This window comes from Pieris napi, chromosome 4 (assembly GCF_905475465.1).
Source record: "Pieris napi chromosome 4, ilPieNapi1.2, whole genome shotgun sequence".
NCBI classification, from domain to species: domain Eukaryota; kingdom Metazoa; phylum Arthropoda; class Insecta; order Lepidoptera; family Pieridae; genus Pieris; species Pieris napi.
This window is the reverse complement of record NC_062237.1, coordinates 6,901,357-6,912,119: the sequence shown is the minus strand read 5'-3', so window position 1 is coordinate 6,912,119 and position 10,763 is coordinate 6,901,357.

The following is a 10,763-nucleotide window of genomic DNA, read 5'->3' as shown; positions in this document are numbered from 1 at the left end:
ATTACGTGGACAAACGACTATGGATTTACTCGAGATTAAAATCATGGAATAGGTTATTCGTGGTATAGTTACTCGTGTATAAATTGAAGTTTGGTCGAATCGACCCTTAGTTGTGAGATAATTCTTAATGTAATAAAACTTGAAGGCTTGGATTCATGTGTCAATTTTGAAATGTTGTTCACTAAAAGGCTTTTTAGCTCAGGAAATTCGTAATTTATTCTTAATCTTACATCGAAGCTATTATGGAAAAACAGTATTGCTGGTAAATTGTCATAATCCATCTAGCATGTACATAATGATAGTTTGGATATGCGCACATTTAACGATCATTCATTAAAACTTCAAACGGCCAAAGACGATAATCTTAGGTATCTATTCAACTGAATCCAAAACTCATATCTAGGGCTTTTTTTATAAACTATTGAGTGACCGAGTTTCAAAGAATATGCACCAGATAATAAATGATACATAGGGTGAAAATTAAAGGACACTGATTAATTTGCATAACTTATTTACTAAGTAACATCTCATGTTTTATACCAAAACCTGTAATGACATCCTTAGATTTTTACACGCTTTATATTAGCTTCACCTGTATGTATGTATGTATGTAACCGCCTCCTTCGGACTCGATTTTGACCCACTTTAAACGGACAGATTTAATTCAAACTTTGTACACTTATAAAGAATCAGCGACAATTTAATAATTTCATAGGTTTATCTCGAAAAAACATTGATTTTTTTTAAGTCCACAAAGCAATTCGGTTAAATTGAGACAACACGTATTGCTGCTAGGACTAAAAAGTGGAAATTAAATATAGTTAAAATAAACTAAAAAACACGCTTTTAAAGCACATCAATCTAAAAAGTGAAAAATAATGCTTTACACAATAATACCAGTATTTTTTGTTCATTACCATTTTTAGCCTAAATTAGGAATTATTTTTCACTTTTTAGTTTGATGTGCTTTAAAAGCGTGTTTTTTAGTTTTTTTAAACTATATTTATTTAAGAATATAACTTTCCTACATCGTGTACAAAGCATAAAATTATATGAAATGTTAGATGGGTGGTTGTTGCTTTGACGGTTATACTAACGCCCTAAAGGTAAAAACTAAAAATTTTGATTTATTTTTTGTCTAAAAATATTAAAAAGTTGGATACAAAGAGACTTGGTCCACATAATCTAATTGAAATGAGTACGAAGAGGAATAAGTACATCTTGAATATTGCATAGTCGGCACTTGCATAAAGAAAGTGAGGCCAAAGCAATCCAGACATGAGTTATGATTGCACTCAAAACGTGTGTTGAAGTGAAAATTGCTTTCCACTACACTTTAGCTTGCTGTAAAATTATATATTTTTACCCTTCTACTTGTACGTAGTGCTCGCAAAATTTTGTATCCAGCCTTGCGATTCTGTAACTCACTTTTCGAACTCACACAGCGGTTTTCACAGCGGCGGTCGCGCTCAAATCAGTCGTGAAGCAGTCATTTTATGATTTGGCATTCTGATAAACAATAAATCAGAATCAGAATCAGAATAAGAATCAGCTGTATAGAGTTCAAACCGCGGATTGTTTTTGACATTATTAATCATATGGGGTAGTTTTAGATATGGTTAAAGTGACAGAACATACCATATTGTTAGGAAGGTCCAAGGCCAGCCAAAGCATCTGTAAGCAAGGAAACTACTAAAAAGTCTATTACAGTACCTAATCCTGAAGCTGCCTTGCGATTCTTAAACAATAAACTACAAGCTCCCTCCTTATCAGGATGCCAAATCATAGAATGACTGCTTCACGACTGTTTTGTGCGCGACCGCCGCTGCGAAAACCTCTGTGAGAGTTCGAAAAGTGAGTTACAGAATCGCAAGGCTGTACTTGTTTTTTTGTACTAGTTTCTTTGGTTATTTAACTTTTTTAAAGCTTAGCACTTCATGGCTTAATTTGTTGTTGTAAGCTACATTTGTTGGATGAATAAAGCACGTATGTATACAAAAAATATACTAGCATGGCAGTTACAATTTTCAACGATAGTAGTAAATAAAGTAAATCTATATCGATGTATCTATCTACACTGTACATAATATTTTCGCTAATATCAAAGTTTAGTTACTAAAATATAGTCAAGTATACTGGCGCGTAAGGGATTACAGCCATTAGGAGAGCTTTTCCCTGCATTAACATTTACAATGAAGACTACCTGTATAAACATGGTTAGATTCCCTCACTGAGTGGCACCCAATTAGCAAATAATATATGCATTCCGGGTAGAATAACGCCCTGTGGTAAACCTTGTAGTATCCGGCATATGACAAAGCTTCTTCTTGACATTAATAACTCATTAGTAACTACAGTGAAAATTGTATAGTTGATTTAAATCGAAAATTAATTTAATTATTATATTGAAGCGGCTGAAAACCTAAAGCATGCAAATACAGGGTAAAGGCTCCGAATATGATTTTGGTTCATTCAGTGTCGAGGCTTTTTATTTTTTTATTTTTTATAAACAGGGACCCCTACATCCTAGCCTATCAGACACGCAATCAGGCAGATATGTGACCGAGTGGCTAAGCAGCAGGGGAGTGTCGAAATCTCCCCTTTCTTAAAAAGGGACATAATTACCTTAAAGGGTTAGCGTCTCCCGCCGGGCCCGGGCGACAACTACTCCGAAAATATCGTCATAATATATATAAGGCTTTGAAAGGAAATAGCAAATAGGTTAGTCAATATCACAGAAGACCGAAGAGCTGGCAGCTACCACGGACCAAGAATTAGTCTATCCATTCAAAGGGGAAACGCTACCATTATCTTCGGAACCTTGGCTAAAGGGACTCCTTTTAATAATATATTTTAGTTATTATATTATATTTTTTAAGGTTATTAAGTATTACTTTTGTATTCTCTAATTTGGTTGCTGTATATAAAGAGCGATATATAAAGACCTATAGTAGTTTATATACTTCTATTTTTTTAATTACACTTATAAGAAATTAACTCTAATAATTGGATGAATCGAAATTCACATTTCAAGTGGATATAGATTAAGGTTACTTCCAAAATCAAAAACCATTAGTATTTAAAGGACTTCCGGTACTATTTTTAGTGGAGTTTTACACTTAATTTCAGACATAATGCCCTGCTTGCAAATATCAAACTTAGTAGAAAAATGCTGAAAGACCAATTTCGTGTGTTGATTTCAGCTAAAGTATTTCAATTATCATTAACAGCCAGAATCGTTAGTGAGTTCTGTGCCTGAGTACCTTTTCAGGGACCTATTGCAGGCACGAGAATCTCTGATACATGATAATTATGCGTTTAATTGAGCCATAAATGATTATTTATTTAATCTTCCAAATTTCATAATGTATAGATATTTCAAAAAAGATTATAGAATGCTTAAAATGTGTTTATGTTTGTTTGTGAGCAACGCTTGTGCCTGTGTAGCACTTAATACCCTTAGTATTGAGGCTATATGTACCTATATGATGTTTTTAAAGGTGAGTGCACACTGTTAACAGTATTAGGGACGCTATTTAAAATTGCGCTCCCTAAGTAACAATTACCATTATTCCATAGTTCGTCCTAGCCTTGGGTACAACCTATGGCCCCGGTAGAATACGAAAGCGACCCAGGAGGAGGCGACGCGGCCGCGTTGGAGAGACTCCTGGGTCGCTTTCGCTTACGGCCTTGTAGGAACTACCCAAGGTGGTTTTAATGGGTATTCTAGCTGGTCACTCGGTCTTAGAAGTCAGCATTCTCTTAAGTAGAGATTCTTGTGTGGGTCAAGTTTCACTTACCCCTGCTAGTTTCGAGGGCAAGCGATGCGCAAATGCATTTCATCTATATAAAAAAAGGAAATCCCAAATGACCTGGCGGGTAGTTCGTGGAAAAGCACCTGACATATAATCATGAGACTATTTTAACAAAAAAAATTTATGTAATAAATTATATTGTATTCAATACTGTACTCAATAATTCCTTTAATGGAACAACAAGAATCGTTTTAATTTGGTAGTGAATTTGAATACAAATTAATTTACAAATGCAAACAGTATTTCAAACATAGAATTATTAATAGGGTTGTCACGTTCTCCCATTTACCAATTAATGATTTATTAATCCGGAAAACCGCAAATATACTTAGTTTAATACGCTTACGACTATTGCAGTTTAACACCATTATATAATACAATAATTTATGCATTCAATACTATTTGTTAATAATAATGTTAAGGAAGAAGAAATTAGTTCGAAGCGATATTATGCTTGAAGTGATGATATTGAAGTGTCGTTTCACGAAACTTATTTGTTAATTAATTATAACTGCTATAATGGAATGATGAATTGATGAATTTGAATAATGAAGATGAACGATGCATTGCTGTTTGTAGTTCCCTATTTCGGGTTTAATGTTTTTATATGCCCATATGAAGTAAACGTTATAAAAATAAAAATAAACGCATAGCGACAACCCTAATTTAATAGGTATTGATAAAATCATTCATTGAATATGTGGCATTGTTTCGTTTAAGCTCCGTATTAGATCCGAAATGTTTAGTTATGAAAATAATATTGAGCGGCCTGTCTCGGCTTCGCACAGAAGAATTAGGAATTATTTTGGATATCCATTTACTAATTCTATATAAAATATTTTGAATTTGAAATCGATCTACAAAGCAATATAATTTAAGTTAAGGGTTTATTAGTATTTGGTTATGTGAAGCAATTTTTTTTGTGATTTAACAGAGTAAGCACTCTTTTAAATTGCCACTTCTTCTCGTCCATTCTATGCCCTTGATTTGAATATTGGCAGTAGACGTAACTTTTAGAAGCATTTAATATTTTTTTACCAATTTTTTTATTTAGTTAAACAGAAAAGAGCTATGTTCTAGAGATATATAGTAGAGATTCTGTAAGATTTCTCGATAGTAGATGTTTACGAGAGTTATAAGGAATCAATACAGTATTACAAGAGTAGGTATAGCGACCTCGTATACAACAACCATAAGTTTGTGTTATCTTAGCCAATTAGAATTTTGTTCCATTAATTCATCCCATATGTGTTTCATATTTCAGTTTTAATCTACTTTTAATCTAAGGCAAAAGTCCATGTCAAAGCCCATTAGAACCAGATGACACTTCTTTAGACAGAGTTATTTATATCATGATCCCAAACTCGACTTTACGAAAATATTATTCCATGGAAAATAAAATTACTCGGAAAGTTATGTATATTGTTTGTTTAGTGATAGCAGAACTATTAAATATTTTTTCTTCATACTTCTCTAACCTTAGTTTAAACTAATATTAGCCTTATAGAATACACATGTTTATCTTACACGAACATTTGTCGCATGTTTAACATAACGCATCTATTGTGTGCATGAGTTTGATTCTGTAACAATAATGATTTTGTTTTATCCGGGAGTTAGACATACAATACTTCTTTTTAAATTAAAATGATTAATCAAATAGACGAGAAAATAAAGATACCTGGGCATAATATATGCCCAATAAAAAAACCCAGTCGCGCTTCAACCTCTAAGTCTTTCTGTATCTGGTTTTCTTAATAGACAAGTAGGTGATCAATCTTCTGTGCCTAACGCACGCTGATTTTTTAGGTATATATGACTTGGGAGCCTAATTACCTATCTAGATTTCTTGGTAAGACTCCGAGCAACTCTTTTGTATTTTGGGTACATTCAAGCCGAGCTACCACTATTCATGCTTAAACTTTTTACAACGCAAAACAAAAAAAAACTACTGGTTGTCTACTTATTCTATTGTTTGTAATATATAATGATAATATAGTGGTCTCCGATAACGCTTAAAACATCAGCAAACATTTATGTAATATGTCTCATACTAATGTCTCATAATAATACATGAGAACGTAAAACTATTGTTGGCCTCTGCACGCGATAATGTAGTCATGTCGTAAATTTGTCCAGTCAGGGTATGACAGTTATAGAAAAGAAGAGAATAGTGCATTTCTTGGTTAACCTCGGTAAATAATTAGATCCCCGTAGTTAATTCAGTTTGAAAAGCTCTTATATCTGAAAATTTTGCTAATCCTTCATTTGAAACCAAACAAAGAAGTGCCATCTATATTCTAAACATAACCAGCGTTGGAGAATTTTTTTTGTACATAGCATTTAGTTTGAGTTCCAATACAATTATTGTATTAATACCAATTTTTGGGCACAAAAGACTTGAAATGATAATATGAGATACGATGAGATTCGTTTCATTTCTTGCTCTATTTATGTAGTTTATCTAATTATATCTATTATATATATTATATCTAATTATATTCCGAGAACTTTAACTTGTAATTATAACTCCTATGTTATGACAAATAGCGAAAATGATAACCAAGCATATGTGTAGTCCACCAAACAAGGGCATTTATCAGCTTCGTAGCTCAACTTGTTCAGAGCTTCATTAGAAATTAGTTAGATGTCGAGGGGATCTCACAAAGTCGGTTTTGATTAAATTTTGTTAGTTTGTGAGGCTTCTGAGACATAGGCACTTGTTACTAACTTCCGATGGGTTTAGCTTTAAATTAAGGGGTTTTGTTTGAAGACATTAAATAGACAAGTACAAATTGATATATGATTTAAGTAATTGGGAGCAATGGTTAGTAATAATGCTGACCATTGATAGACAATAAATTATAAGTACAATAATTAATAATTTAATTTTTATTAAATAAATTTTTAAAAGAAAATTCACTATTAGGAATATTTGTTTGTTTAATTACATAGGCTGATCTAAAGAAGTATCAGTACAACAGACGCAGAAAAGTATGCATTGAGTTTCGGTACTTCAAACACAACATGTAGATTCATTTAAATGTGTTCATACAATGGAATAACCATCTTAAAAAGGTTTATGAGCGCTATTAAATACTAGAACCTGGCCGTGTATTGGAGCTTCATTCCTGATCTCGACGTGATGACGATGGTCGGGGTGTGTGCAACATTAACATCTTCCAGCTTACAATTGAAATTACGAGCTTGTAAAAAAGAGTTGGTACTTGTCTAACACGGATGTATGGACACAATAAAATTCACATTGTAAGCACATTAGCAAAACAAATGATAATTTATTCTTCACCTTTTTTTGTTATTAAAACATCAAAGCCGATATCTTGGTATATTAACGCATTTATACAATTGTAACTTCGATCCAATAACTGTCAACCGAATGAGGATTCCTTAGAAGTATAATTTCTTGGAACGATTTCTTTGGTTCAATGAATTTCCCTTAATTGGCAAATTTCCTGGTAGTTCGACTGTACAACTTTCCTATGAGACATTTATATTTCATTTGAAATATTTGCATTGAGAAGTTGGTTTTTATTATAAGAAACTAGTATTCAAACAATTCATATTTTCTTATAGTATAGTAAATACAACAACGAGTTACCTAATACATTCAACACAGTAAATTAATTATCCAAATCAGTGACACCAAATTTCTAGTTACATTCGGTATTCTGGAACTCCCAATAGTATCGGAGTTCCAGAATTCCGAACTAACTGAATTACCTACAATATAATTTACATTAAATATAACGTATATCTAAATATATGCGTACTAACAAAGTTGAAAAATTAAGTTTAGACGAAATTAAATTAGATGCAACTGGACACCACAGCAGCTGGTCGAACTAACTTTTGCTTGCGGTTTTGCCTTCGCTACTGCACCATGTGTGCAGTTACAAGGTTGTAAAATGATTCTAATTTGAACTTTAACATTTCTATATAGACTCCTCTTTAATGAGATCTTATTATACTGTCTAAAGCACAAGCCATGGTACCTAAAAATAAATTCCTTACATCGAAATGATAAAGTCAGTTTTTGTGGACTAAATAATAATAAAATTTATACATAACAAAATATAATTAATTTTCTGTATAATTTATAGTTACTACAGGAAATTAAAAAATATGAAATAGCCGAAGTTTTTTATCCAATGGCCTACTCAACTATTATTCGTAAGGGTTCGTAAGGGTAAGAGAGAGATAAATGTGACAGGGTTAAAAGTGGCCTTATTTAAAGCGACAAAAGTCTTAAGGTTGCTTTACGCCGAGGCAGCAACGTGCGACAGTGCCGCATGCTACACATTGCGGCATGCGGCACCTTGTGGCATGCTACAAATAGAAAGCATTTGCGGCATATACGGCAGCCTATTATACGGCGAGGCAACATTGTTGCTGGATAATTTCCAAAGCTTTGTGCTGTTTATGGAGTGTTACTGGTCTATCTACTTGTTTGATCGACGGGATACACCATAGAATATGGCTGATCTTTAGCTGAACTTTAGCAGCAGCTTATTTAGTACTACTAAGCCATGCAGCTAAACAACGGAAGATGAGTCTTTGGTGGAAAAGAAAATTACTTCAGAATGGCCCACTGACTAGCTTACTAACAAAAATGAAGCAAGACGATGTTGCCTTTTAATAATCCTCAGTTGTAACTTTAAGAAAATTACAACTGAGGATTTTGAGGACTTTTTTCTTATAATTTTTTTTACGTCTAAATATTTTTCGTTACACCACTTGATGACCGATAATTCTCACTTTCCAAAATAAATACAAACAAATACAACCTACGAGTACAAACTGTTTTGACGCACAAAAAATATCACATGGAATCCATTGTGCTCGGATACAAGCTGCGACATTCACATGACGCAAGGTGTTGCCATGCCGCACGTTTCTTGTCACAATGTGCGAATTTTTTAACTTTGTAGCATGCGGCAATGTGGCATGCCATTAAATGCATGCGCGACTCTTAACTCTGAGATAGTGCGTATGGCTGCACAGCAAGGATTTGAACGGTAATGGATTTTTGTTTCTTTATGTAAACAGCATGAGAGACATGCTTACGGAAAAGTTAGGGTAAATTTGTGAGCCAAAACTGCTAAATTTAACTGTCGTATGTCAAATATAATAAGTTTACCCAACAATGCATGACAGGAAAAGGTTGATCACGTAATTATCTTGAAAATTATCAACCTGCGGCACTTTAATACCATATTTTGTTCATAAATATATTTCGTACATATACATCAGCAATTTGTTACAAAAATTTACGTTTTAAAATATTTCCAGAGAGAATTGTAAATATCCGCTGAATTACAGACCCTGTTTTTATTAAAACATACCGTTTTATTGCGTGTCGGAACAATTTGTTCATTGGCTCTCTTTTCATTTTTGCACGAAATTGTTACACTTGTTTGTAATGAACACAATTGTTTTCGTAATGAAACACGGTGTTGCCACAGCTTTCACGAGTTATATCAAAAATTAAATTTGTATATTTTATAAAAATACCTATAGGTAATTAGGTAATTAACTGTAAATTTTAAGCTGAATATTTGAATTGAGTATCTATATTATGATTATGACAAGTTAACAGAATATAGAAAATTACCTTATAGGAAATAGTGTCAAAGGTTAAGAAACATACCCCCTTATATATAATAGATGAATCGGCCTAATTAAATATCATCTATCACTTTTCATCACAGCGTAAACACAGATTAAGGGAAAGAGACGAAGGAGTGCTGAAGTGAAAATTTGCAATACCGTGTTTATTTATTAATAACTTATGGGCTGCAAGGTTAGTTGCACCTATTTATACGTACGGGAAAGGATCCGATTTCTGACGAAGCAATAGCTTTATTAACGAGTTCGAAGGCTCAAAAAAATCCACAGCTGCAGAAATTTATCCGTCCAAATAATCGGTTATTGGAGGAAAGTACAGATTGTTGTTTTCTATCTATTGGTATGTCTATAAAACAAATATCTTCATAATACGGTCTTTGTTTTACGCGAGGACAACTCAAAAAAAGTTATATTTGAATATTTCCTCAGTAACATTAAGTTACATTACGTTATATTAAGTTACCTGCCTCTTTGACCTGAGCCAACCAATTTTTCTTTTATACCTCGTTTCAACTAGATTTATGAGGGTTGTCCAGAGCACGTTTATCAAGACTTAAGGATAAGCTAACAAAATATTGACCTACAAGATTGCCAGAGATGTATTACAAAGATTTTGGGCCTCCAAGTTTTAAGTGAATAGACTCAAACAGATAAGTGAATTTTTACAACGTTTTGCCCGGAATACTACGTGGGTATGATCATCTAGTTTTAAGCATTAATGAATCCAGCCTTGCGATTCTGTAACTCACTTTTCGAACTCACACAGCGGTTTTCGCAGCGGGGGTCGCGCTCAAATCAGTCGTCGTCGCAGTGAATGCTTTACGACTGATTTGAGCGTAACCGCCGCTGTGAAACCTGCTGTGTGAGTTCGAAAAGTGAGTTACAGAATCGCAGGACAGTGCTACAACCGTTTATGAATTCTGCCAATATAATATTCAAAGAAATAAAAAACGTTTCACATATACGGTAGTTATACTTAGCGTTCACTCTCGACTTACCTTTTACCTTTACCCTTATTCATATGATTGATAATTTTAATATAGAGTGTGACGGTAGCTTTCTGTGATAAAAGGCATTTTAATCGAGAGAGCTTAACTGTGTACATATAAAGAAAGCTATTTATTGCTGCACAACAGGACTTCTAACGAACAACCATGGGTTTTAAAGGGGATGTTTTTAGGCACTGAAGTAGATGAATTATTAATTTATTATGATTTTAATACTTATGTCAATATTAATTTAGGTCTTCGTTTTGTACTATACACGATTTTAGTAGATATGAAATAGACTGACGTGGTAATT